An 11,840-nucleotide genomic window follows, 5' to 3' on the forward strand; every position below is an offset into this window, starting at 1 on the left:
CTAAGGGAGCAAGAAAAGGGGAAGCTACTTTCTTGACAACTTTGAAGGTCGATGATCCAAAGGGTGAAGGGAGTGATGTCCCGACGAAAGTAACCTAAGTCCTCGACTCTTTCAAGGACGTGATACCCCTCGAACTCCCGAAGAAGCTTCCGCCTCAAAGGGAGGTGGATCATAAAATCGAGCTCGTGCCCGACGCTTGACCACCTGCCATGGCACCTACCGCATGGCGCCTCCCGAGTTGGAGGAACTAAGAAGACAACTCAAGGAGTTGCTCGATGCGGGGTATATCCGACCATCGAAGGCTCCGTTTAGTGCCCCGGTTCTATTCCAAAAGAAGCACGATGAATCACTCCGGATGTGCATCGACTATCGGGCATTAAATAAACTGACAATCAAGAACAAGTACCCGATCCCTCTCATTGCCGACTTGTTCGATCAACTTGGAGGAGCACGATGGTTCACCAAGCTTGATCTTCGATCGGGATACTATCAAGTGCGGATTGCAAAAGGGGACGAGCCAAAGACCACTTGTGTAACGCGGTATGGGTCATACGAGTTCCTCGTCATGCCATTCGGCTTGACAAATGCTCCGGCCACATTTTGCACACTCATGAACAAGGTACTCCACCTGTTCCTAGATCAATTTGTAGTGGTTTATCTTGATGATATCGTGGTGTATAGCCGGACGCTCGAGGAACACATCGAGCATCTCAAACGAGTCTTCCGAGTTTTACGGGAGAATGACTTATATGTCAAGCGGGAGAAATGTGCCTTTGCACAACGGGAAGTTCCATTCCTGTGACACATCGTCGGGGGTGGACGTGTGCGGATGAACGTGGCCAAGATTAAGGCCATTGTAGATTGGGAGCCGCCGACCAAGGTGACGGATCTAAGGTCATTCCTTGGCCTTACCAACTATTATCGACGGTTCATCCGAGGATATTCGAGCATCACCGTGCCACTCATGGATATGTTGAAGAAGGAGAAACCGTGGGAGTGGACGGCCCGATGCCAAAGGGCGTTTGATCGGTTGAAGCAAACCGTGATCGAAAAGCCGGTGCTCGCGCTACCCAATCACGCCAAACCTTACGAGGTAGAGACCGATGCTTTCGATTTTGCTATTGGTGGTGTTCTTATGCAGGATGGACACCCGGTAGCATTCGAGTCGAGAAAGTTGAACGATACCGAACGACGATACACGGTTCAAGAGAAGGAGATGACCGCGGTGGTGCATTGCCTTCGTACATGGAGGCATTATCTCTTGGGATCCCGGTTCGTCGTAAGGACGGACAACGTGGCCACAAGCTACTTCCAAACCCAAAAGAAGTTAAGCCCGAAGCAAGCTCGTTGGCAAGATTTTCTGGCGGAGTTCAATTATGTGCTCGAGTACAAGCCTGGGAAGGCGAACTCCGTGGCCGACGCTCTTAGTCGAAAGGCGGGGTTGGCGTCGACCCTAACTCGTCCCGAGAATCCATGGAACGAGCGGATCAAGGAAGGGCTCAAACATGATCCAACCGCCAAGGCACTCTTCGACCATGCTCGGGAAGGCAAGACCCAGCAATTTTGGTGTGAAGACGACTTGCTTTACACCAAGGGACGACGGTTGTACGTGCACCTCCATGGGAAGCTAAGGAAGGAAATCCTACGAGAGTGTCATGATTCCAAGTGGGTGGGTCATCCGGGGATCCACCGCACTATGGCGCTTGTGGAGGATCGATACTTTTGGCCTCACTTGCGCGTCGACGTTGAGGCATATGTACGGACATGTCTTGTATGCCAACAAGACAAGCTTGAACAAAGGTCGTCGGCGGGGCTTTTGGAGCCACTTCCCATCCCGGAGCGTCCATGGGAGAGTGTCTCCATGGACTTCATTGTCAACTTGCCAAAGTCCGAAGGGTGTCGGACTCTTATGGTCGTGGTGGATCGATTTTCCAAGTACGCGACGTTCGTGCCCGCATCGAAAGATTGTCCGGCCGAGGAGGCGGCCAAGCTATTCTTGAAGCACGTCGTCAAATATTGGGGAGTGCCACAAACGATCGTGAGCAATCGCGACCCTCAATTCACGGGTAGGTTCTGGACTGAACTCTTTAAATTATTAGGGTCGGATCTCAACTTCTCCACGAGCGTGCATCCCTAAACCGACGGACAAACGGAGCGAGTCAATGCACTCTTGGAGTTGTACCTCCGACACTATGTAAGTACGACACAAGTGAATTGGGCGAAGTTGATCGATGTAGCACAATTCTCCTACAATCTTCAAAAGAGCGAGTCCACGAACCAAAGTTCGTTCGAGATCGCAACATGACAACAACCACTCACTCCAAGTACGGTTGCAACGGGCTATAAGGGGAGTAGCCCATCCGCTTTCAAGTTCGCCAAAGAGTGGCATGAGCAGGCGGACTTGGCGCGAACGTGTCTGCACAAGGCCTCGAAACGCATGAAGAAGTGGGCCGACAAGAAGCGACGGCACATGAAATTTCAAGTCGGGGACTTGGTGTTGGCCAAGCTACACCTTGTGCTCCAATACAAGGACATGCATAAAGGGCTTATACGTCGCTACGAGGGGCCATTCCGAGTGTTGCATCGAGTCGGGAAGGTCGCATACAAACTGGAACTTCCACCAAAGCTTAAGGTGCATCCGGTATTCCATGTGAATATGCTTAAACCTTTCCGTGTAGACGAAGAGGACCCGGAACGAGGGGAGTCGCAACGGGCACCGCTTGGAGCAAAGACCTCCTATGATCAAGACGTCGACTTCATCATGGCGGATCGAGTCACACGGAAGAGATATCGTGCCCCGAAGAGAGAATACTTGATCCAATGGAAGGGTCTTCCGGAGAGTGAAGCAAGTTGGGAGCCCGAGGAAGCTCTTTGGCAATTCAAGAAACATATCGATTCTTTCCATGCCGAAGACGCGACGAGGGCGTCGCCCGAATAGGTGGGGGAGAATGTCACGGCCCGAATAATTGGATCGTTCTTGAGATTTTCTGGACGATGGACCGTGACCGACCCTTGGACGAGAAGGCGAGCCCCGAGTGTTCTAGTACTAGGGTTTTCTTGATGTCTTCTAGAATACTCCTGAGGGCAGGTGATACGATAATTGTACCCTTCCGTAATAAATGCGATAAGTGGGGTAGTTGGGGGAATACGATCTTGACCGTTGAGATCGGGGAGAAATCTACGGATACGGTCAGCCCGATACTTATATATAATGGGGTCTCCTCCCCCTCATTTTATCATCTCTTATTTTCAAGAAGCAATACAAAGTTCAGAGCTTCTCTCTCTAGAGTTTCTCTCTCTAAACTTCTTGCGAGTGTGAGTGCGGGAATGCTTACTTGGAGAGAAATTCCTAAGGCCGCACGGGTGTGGGAACGCTAGATCGATTGACCCGTGACACCTGACCCTTAGAATTTGGCGAATATCGATTAGATGATTAGCATGTATAAAAGCAACCGGGTTTTTCATATGTTAATGTAACAACAGCCTTAATGCCTTCTTTAGACACATCCTCAATTTTCTACGATTCTAAATAATTCTTAGTAGAATTTCATTAATGGTAAGATTGATAAAAAAGGAAACGATATCTTGTGGATCAACCGATTTGATGATTTTGATTTACTTTCTTTTTAACTGTTGTTCCCTTCTTTCTTCTATTGTGTTCGTTACACATCCGCTTTTCTTTTTCTTTTTTCTTTACGAAAATTCTTTAGTATTTGAGTGCATGGATAAATTTAATGTTCGAGATTTTAATTTAAAAGAATGGCCGTAAGGTCTACACTGTGATGTGCATGGGAACATTTATTTACAGTCCGCTCTCTAAAATTCAATCTCTAATCATTTTATGTCATTATCAATATTAAAGTTGCGAAGATTGAATGATTAACCTTACGTCAAAACTTTCTGCAATCTCCAGTTTCTGTTTGATGAAAATTGTAAGTAGAGCAAAACCCAGTACACAAATTAGCTTAAGTACAAAAGAAAAACCCAAACGATCGAACAAGTCAGCCGAGCCCTAGGACGCTTACACCCGAGTATGCCTTTTCTTACACAAGTGACGGGTGTAGAAGAAGCAAAAAAATAAAAAAAGTTGGCATAAAAAGGAAAGGGAAATACCGTAAGGTGCGAGAATAAAATCAAAACTATGAACCAATGTAACCTTGCAATTTTCATTTAACAATGTGTTTCCACCTTTCTCTGTATAATTTTGACTATCAGCTCTGTTCGAGTAAGGGAGCGTCGCGACCATTTAGAGTGAGAAAATAGAGTGAGCCGGCTGAGAATATATGGAGGACCAATGAAAGATGACCCATTTTGGGACCGAAAAACCAAAAGGAAGAGGATGACGAGGATTACCAATTTTGAGGGTAAGGGAACTTCATGCAAAATCACGACTTCAGTGCCACAAAAAAGAAAAATACAGACTGGCCATACAACAAAGTCGCTTAATTTTAAGGTAAGGGAAGCCAGAAGCCACTTCTTCCCTTTACATCAGATCACCTGTCTGCCCCAAAACAAATCGACCAATGTGCTCATCGTACCATGAACAAGAAACAACCAGAATCTCATATCACTTTGCTGTTCACCCTACAAGACTAACAATGAACCATTTCCTGTTATTATCTCATCCCCTGGCCCTGTCGGTCCAGGAAAAAGAAAAATCTCTTGGCCTCCATTTTTGGCATTCATGCTTTGCTACAATTGCATCTGCAGTTTCCATCGAACAGTCTCTTCACATTTCAGAAGCAAGAGTGTAGTGCCACGACTTGATCTAAGCTAAGCTACGGGGCAGAGGTAAACAGTAGTGACGTATTCGTCCTTCCGAAGCCAAAAGAATTGGACATTGCTGCTCTCACTGCCATCTCCTTCGAAACAGTCAAAGGCATGAAAGCATCACTGAACACTGGATCAGGTTTGGTAACATTGAGAGTCAAAGGTGCAATTCCCTGCAAGAACACCATGACCACCCACTTAGACTTGCAATGACAGTTCATAGAAGTGAAAGTGACCCAACTTAGTCATAACTTTTGAAGCCACAGAAGGGTATGTCTACCAAGATGCTCAGACCTAAGGACAATGCATCTGTACGTACAAAGTAGTAACATTATGCTCAAAAAACTGGAAATGGTAAAACCATGAACTGCTTCATCCATTTGACCATAATACTACATTTTCTTCTGTCAAAACTATGGCCTACACGGAAATTCCAGTGGAACTCATGTAAGCATAAAAGATACTAAAGCCAACAGATGTTCGTGTCCACTAAAATCTCACTTTTTGTCAGTCATATAAAGGCAGCTATGCCCTCAAGGAGCAAGTTATTTTCCAGCTTCCCTTTCCAGGAAGGCAAGAAAGATTTACTCTTTTTTATTGGTAAAATGGAAAAAGATTCCTCACTCTGTGTATTGCCAAAACTGCGAAAATTGCTTCCACCGCTCGAGCCGCTCCAAGCAGGTGACCAATAGCACCCTGTAGTTAACAGAAACCCCAGAAAGAACAAGAAAAAAACCCTATTGACAGTCGATGTGTAATGAGCATAGCAATTGAATCAATGGCGACTACATTGAAAATGCCCCCTATCTGAACATCACCAAGTAAAGAGTAATCTGAAGTTGGCAAATGGCACGACAAAACATATCCAATTATAAGCATTTCCAATTAGATTAAACTAGAACTAGGGCAAAAAAATTAAACTAGAACCATTGAAAAGTACACAAACTGTATAGCCTTATGCAAGTATAAATTAGCATTCTGAACAACGAGAACTGAAACAAAAGTTGATTGTTTGGTCAATTTACAGAAATTTGCCGACCACACTACTGTAAAGCAGGTCTATTGGTCACTACTACGCCACAAGAAAGCCCTTTTCATTCAATGAAAAGAACCTATTTAAGCAAAAGAATTACCTTAGTGGAGGACAGGGCCAATGCACCTGATGATGCATGGCCAGAAAATACTGTTTTGATTGCTTTCACTTCCACTGCATCACCCGCACAAAAGTTTCTCTTGTCATCAGCCATGCTGTGGAATTTCTCATGCATTAACTTATCAAGACAACTGATAATCATATCAATCAGCAAGAAGCTATGAAGTTTACCCAAAGGTGTAGACGTCGCATGCGCATTTACATAATCCACCTGGTTAGCACGAACATTTGACTGCAAAGATGACATCTCAGGCTCATTATTCGCAATCATGTTGAGCAAACAAAAGAAACTAGAGATACTATTGAGAAATATTTATAAGCATAGCATGGAGTTGAAGGTCTACTATAATGTAGATCCAGTAGAAAATTTTGCAATAAAGCTGAACTTAACAGGAGATAGTTAAATCGTAACATTGCACCACCTCATTCAATGTTCACCAGCGCCCAAAATTTTCGATATGACCAGACTTATCGTGGATCATTCCCATACCTGCTTTAGTGCACGCGTCATTGCCAAAATGGCACCTTTTCCATCACCGTGTGGCTCAGTAATGTGATAAGCATCCCCTGAAACACCGCTAGAGTAAGAAACAAGAAAACAACGCACTCTTACAAAACTGTTAGTTTCTTTCTTGACAGTTCTGAGCCTCTGACAGATGACCTGACATCCCAAAACCACGGAACTCAGCATATATCTTTGCTTTTCTTTTCTTTGCATGCTCAAGTTCCTACAAGGGGAAAAAACAAGATGGCAATTCAGTTGAAAGTCAAAGAACAGGTAAAGAATAAAGATAATTTGCGAAGAAAGAGATCTTCAACTCACCTCCAACACCATGACACCTGAACCTTCACCAATTCTGATTTTCGAGTGAATGTTAGATAAAGAACATTACTAATCACCTGAAAGCAGCAATTTCCAATAGTAAGTAAAAAGTGTTTACTTACACAAAACCATCTCGACTACAGTCAAATGGCCGCGAAGATTCCTCTGGGCAGAAATTGTACTTTGTGGTCAGAGCCCTTGACCTGCAAATCCCTGGCATTAAATAGGCTTAACTGGACCTAAAAATAAGGAAGATAAAAGAAAGGATAAACCAGGGTTTCCTGAAGAAGAGGAATTGCTATTCCAGAGCTACCACCTGGAAATTAAATATGCCATTCAGCAAGCGCTTACCTGCAAAATCGTGCAATAGATAAAGCATCTATGCTGGACTCTGTACCCCCAGCAACCATGACATTTGCATCTCCAAATTGAATCATCCTTGCAGCATCACCTATTGAATGTGCCCCAGTTGCACAAGCTATTACTGCAGCATGATTGGGCCCCTATATGAAGGCAAACAGTGGACCATGCAAGGGTATAAACTTACAGATTGACTCGATTATGTATTTTTTAAAGATATGTGATCAGTTGAAAAATGAATAAAGACTGAATAAAAGACCACCATATGAGAGTAAAGTACAATGAGATGTTTTCTGAGAATTCTAAGATACATGGAGGAAGTCTAGGTTTGGTAAAAGAATCACATGATCAATCGGGAAAATAAGCTTAAAGATTGGAGGGAAGAGGAAGAGAAGCATATATCTCAACTGTCATATCTTTATTAGGAGATTGAGTGACGCAGTGAGACATCAGCAGAAAATTCTGCTGCTGTGTCTTTGGATAGTTTTATTGTACAAAATCATCTGGCCACAGTTGTATACTCACCTGGAAGCCATATTTCATGCTCACATGACCCGATGCCATGTTGATCAAAATCCTTGGAATAAAGAAAGGGCTAAGTCGACGAAGGCGCTGCAACAAGAGCAAGATATTCAAGCTTCCATCATCATAGAAGAAGGCAATTTATCAGGTTCGAGACCACAGGAAGAGTTAATGCTTTGTAAACGACTGACAGAATGGTAACATAAACCTTCTCACAGATCATTTGTGCTGCATTCAGTATGTCACTGATGCATCCAGTTCCCCCTCCAATAGAAACCCCCTGGCGTTCTTCAAGTTAAAAGAAGGTACATCACCACAGAATTTGCAAAGCATAGTATTCTTCCAAAGTATCTGCAAGAAATATATTGATTACCGTCATTTCTTTCTGTTCCTGTTCAGTGGTTATCCATTTTGCATCTCTTAAAGCCTCATCAGCAGCACAGAGTGCATAGCCTATGAATCTTGCAATCGAACGATGCTCCTAAACAGAAAATTGAGAACGGAAAAAATTCAATATGCAGCATTGGGTGAATGAATTCTTTCGGAATTAACAGCCTATGGCATGAGCAGATGATGGGACTGATTTGGTATATCGCAGGAGTTCCTCATCCTGATGGAAAATGGAGTGATCAAGCAAAATGTGATCAAGGGTAGCAAAGCATATGCATATCATTTCCACCTACTACAAAATCATGATCAAGCATAATGTGATCAAGTGCCCCCAACTCTATCGGATTACTAACTTCTAAATTTCAGTATATCACTGCCAGCAGTAAATTAAAGTACTACCACAGCAGTTAAAGCAGACATTTGTCAAGCCAGACCTGCCTGTGCCAATCGCATTAAAAGAAGTCGGAGAATATGCCACGGCATTGGAGAGTAATACAATCTCCCACGTGTTCATTACGGTCCACAGCAACATCATAAGATGGTTACAAACTTAAGAATTCTAATCAGACATAAGCAGCTTTCAAAATGTCCAGTTTTTTTTGGTCAGATTCAAAATGTCTAGTTCACATGTATAACATTTGCTTGAAATTGGTGCATTGAATAAGCATGCAGCGCAACTGCTTTTCGGTCTCAATAAGAAAACTAAAATGAAAAACTGGCTTTCTTCCATCGACCACTCATCTTGCATCATCCATGTCGCACAGCAAGGCGAAAGTCAATTACTAGAAGTTTAAATTTACGCAATCTGCCATCAATCTACACTCCACTCTTGGGTGAGAATCCCCATTGCCGAATAACGTGCATATAAAGGTACATCATTGCAGAAGGAAAATACATGTAAAAGCAAAGAATACAGATAGTCACGGGGAACAGATTTACTTTGGAATTGAGCCACAAACCCTCATTGAATTCGCCTTGTTCGGTACCGCTGGGCACCGTCGCGGTGACTTTGGATGTCAGCTGCTCAAACGTATGCAACCGCATCTCCCTATCGAAATTATCCATCTTGAGATCATCGGGCGTGATCGCTCTAACCCCCCATTTCCCCTCTATCAGACGCTTCCACGTTGTTTCCTCTCCGCAACCGAGCGGGAGTCACCATTCCCAAACCTTCAATCCACCAAGAGCATTAACGTTACACCACACCTCTATTGGTATAAGCTCGTCGAACATCGGAGCACGTCCTCCGTCCGAGGTGAAAAAATGAACAGATTTGAGCTTGAAGTTGAACAGAAGAAGCGGCCAGAGGGGGCGTGCGAGAGAGCAAGGAAGCGGGCCGTGCGAACTCACCGGTGACGACGACTCTCCGAGGCGTGACGGCGGGCGGAGGTTCGAAGGGTTCAAACGAAGAAGAAGGGGAAGAGGAGGAAGAGGACGAAATGCGCCGAATGCGTCGGGAGAGGGAAGTAGAGAGGAGCAACCGGCTAGAAGGATTCGCCATTGCCGTCCTTCTTGCTCTCTCCGTCGCTCGCTTGCGGCTGAGCTGTCGGAAGACGAAACGGGGAAGCTTCTGCGCAAGAGAGACTCTCTGTTCAGTACTGGTAGGGGTATTTATTTATATGGTCTACACAAAAATGTCAAAATAAAAACTTTAGTCGAATTTTTATCGGTGATTTGATAGAAGGATTAGAAATGCTAAAAATTGCTTGGAGCGCCAAAATTTTCACAAAATCGCTTAAGTGTCGAATCGAATAGAAAAATCACTTAAGTACTTCCGATAAGAAATTCTTACCAAGGTAATTAGTGATTTTTATAACTAAATTTTTTTTTATCTAATCTGGCATTATTTATAATAAAAACGAGTCCATGAGTCCATGTCATATTTTTAAACTAAAAACTGAGTTGCCTATCTCCCCAAAGTTGAGCTTCTGTCACTGGATCCCATCATCCGCTCCAATGAGCGTTGCATCTGGTGAGCTCGTCTAATCCTCGAACCCTCGTTTTTTGCAGCAGCATTGAATGAGGTCTCTCGAAGCACTATTGCCTTAAGTGTCGAATTGAATAGAAAATCACTTAAGTACTTCCGATAAGAAATTCTTACCAAGGTAATTAGTGATTTTATAACTAAATTTTTTTATCTAATCGCATTATTTATAATAAAACGAGTCCATGAGTCCATGTCATATTTTAAACTAAAACTGAGTTGCCTATTTCCCAAAGTTGAGCTTCTGTCACTGGATCCCATCATCCGCTCCAATGAGCGTTGCACGGTGAGCTCGTCTAATCCTCGAACCCTCTTTTGCGCAACATTGAATGAGGTCTCTCGAGAGCACTATTGCCAAGATCTATTTGGCGGTGTGTCACTCTCTAGCGATATCCAACTCTTCTTTCTCACTCGTCTCGTTATCCAACGCTCCTTATCGTCGATTCAAGTCCAGTTGAGGCCCTACAGTTGCCACCACCCGATGCCCTTTTTTCCATTACCTTACAACCCCAGATCTCCTGTTTCACTTTGTATTTCGATCGAGAGGACTGCGAATAGCGTTAGTAATTATTGATGATTTGATAGGGATTTCTACTAATGTGCTTTCATGGAATCGAAACCTTGCTCTAGTTATGCATATAAGACCCTCCCCTGAGACCCTCATCGAAGCATTGGCGAGAAAATCGAATGGAGGTCACCTGTGTGCGCATCACCAAACGTGCAAGTGATATCTTGAATTGATTTTTATGGGAGGGTCGATGTTGGGGATCAGCTTCTTCCACGCCTCCACGAATGTGCGTTAATTGTCTGCGCCGCTGGGACATCCACAGAGAAGGGGTGGGACGGAGCCCCTCGCGGTGACGGAGGTTAGGATGGGCCAATTGAGCAACTTCTTCGTGGCTTGCCAGAACATGCCAAATCGAGATGAGAGTTCACTCATTCAAGGAATAGAAGAAGAGGGATTTGAAAATTTAGGGTTTCGAGAAACTTGATCCGTCCAAATTAGGGTTTATAATTTGGGGCAACACATGTTAACCAACATCGTTTTGGGTTATTAATGCTGAGCCTGACTTGTTCGATCGTTTGGGTTTTGCTTTTGTACTGAAGCTAATTTGTGTCCTGGGTTTTGCTCTACCTACAATTTTCATCAAACAGAAACAGTAGATTATTGCAGAAAGCTATGACATAAGGTTAAACATTCAACTTTGCGACTTTAATATTGATCATGACATAAAATGATTAGAGATTGAATTTTAGAGAGAGGATTGTAAATGAATTTTCCCATGTACATCACAGTGTAGACCTCACGGTCATTCTTTTAAATTAAAATCCCGGGCATTAAATTTATTGAGGTACTCAAATACCAAATAATTTTCGTAAAAAAAGAAAAGAAAAAGAAAAGCGGGTTAGTAAACTTCTACAAACACAATAGAAGAAAGAAGGGAACATCAGTTAAAAGGAGGTAAATCAAAATCATCAGATCGGTTGATTCACGAGATATGTTTCTCTCTTTCGTCAATCTTACCATTAACGAGATTCCAGTAGGAATTATTTTGAGCTCTATTGAAACATTGGGCCGTCGTTATATTAAGATTTGAAAAGCCTGATTGCTTTTATAAATGCTAATCATCTAATCGATATTCGGCAAATTCTAAGCGTCGGATCACCCGATTCACCACCAATAGGGTCTTATTTTATGATTTTCTTTTTCTATTCGTTGCGGCGGCAGAGGGCCAGCCGCCACAAGGCCGGGTGGTGGCTGTCGGCCGCCTTTTACTCCGACACTCTCACACGCAGAGTCAACGATCTGAACGTCTGAGATCAATTGTCAATAACCA

General features: G+C 43.6%; 1 pseudogene; it reads right to left on the reverse strand.

Annotated features, from left to right (window-relative positions):
* Positions 1-4,374: 4,374 nt before the first annotated feature.
* On the reverse strand, positions 4,375-9,597 carry LOC130139130 (3-oxoacyl-[acyl-carrier-protein] synthase, mitochondrial-like; annotated as a pseudogene).
* Positions 9,598-11,840: the final 2,243 nt, after the last annotated feature.

Source organism: Syzygium oleosum, unplaced genomic scaffold, assembly GCF_021117445.2.
Source record: "Syzygium oleosum isolate NSW1041296 unplaced genomic scaffold, Sole_v2.1 Sole_v2.10, whole genome shotgun sequence".
NCBI lineage: Eukaryota > Viridiplantae > Streptophyta > Magnoliopsida > Myrtales > Myrtaceae > Syzygium > Syzygium oleosum.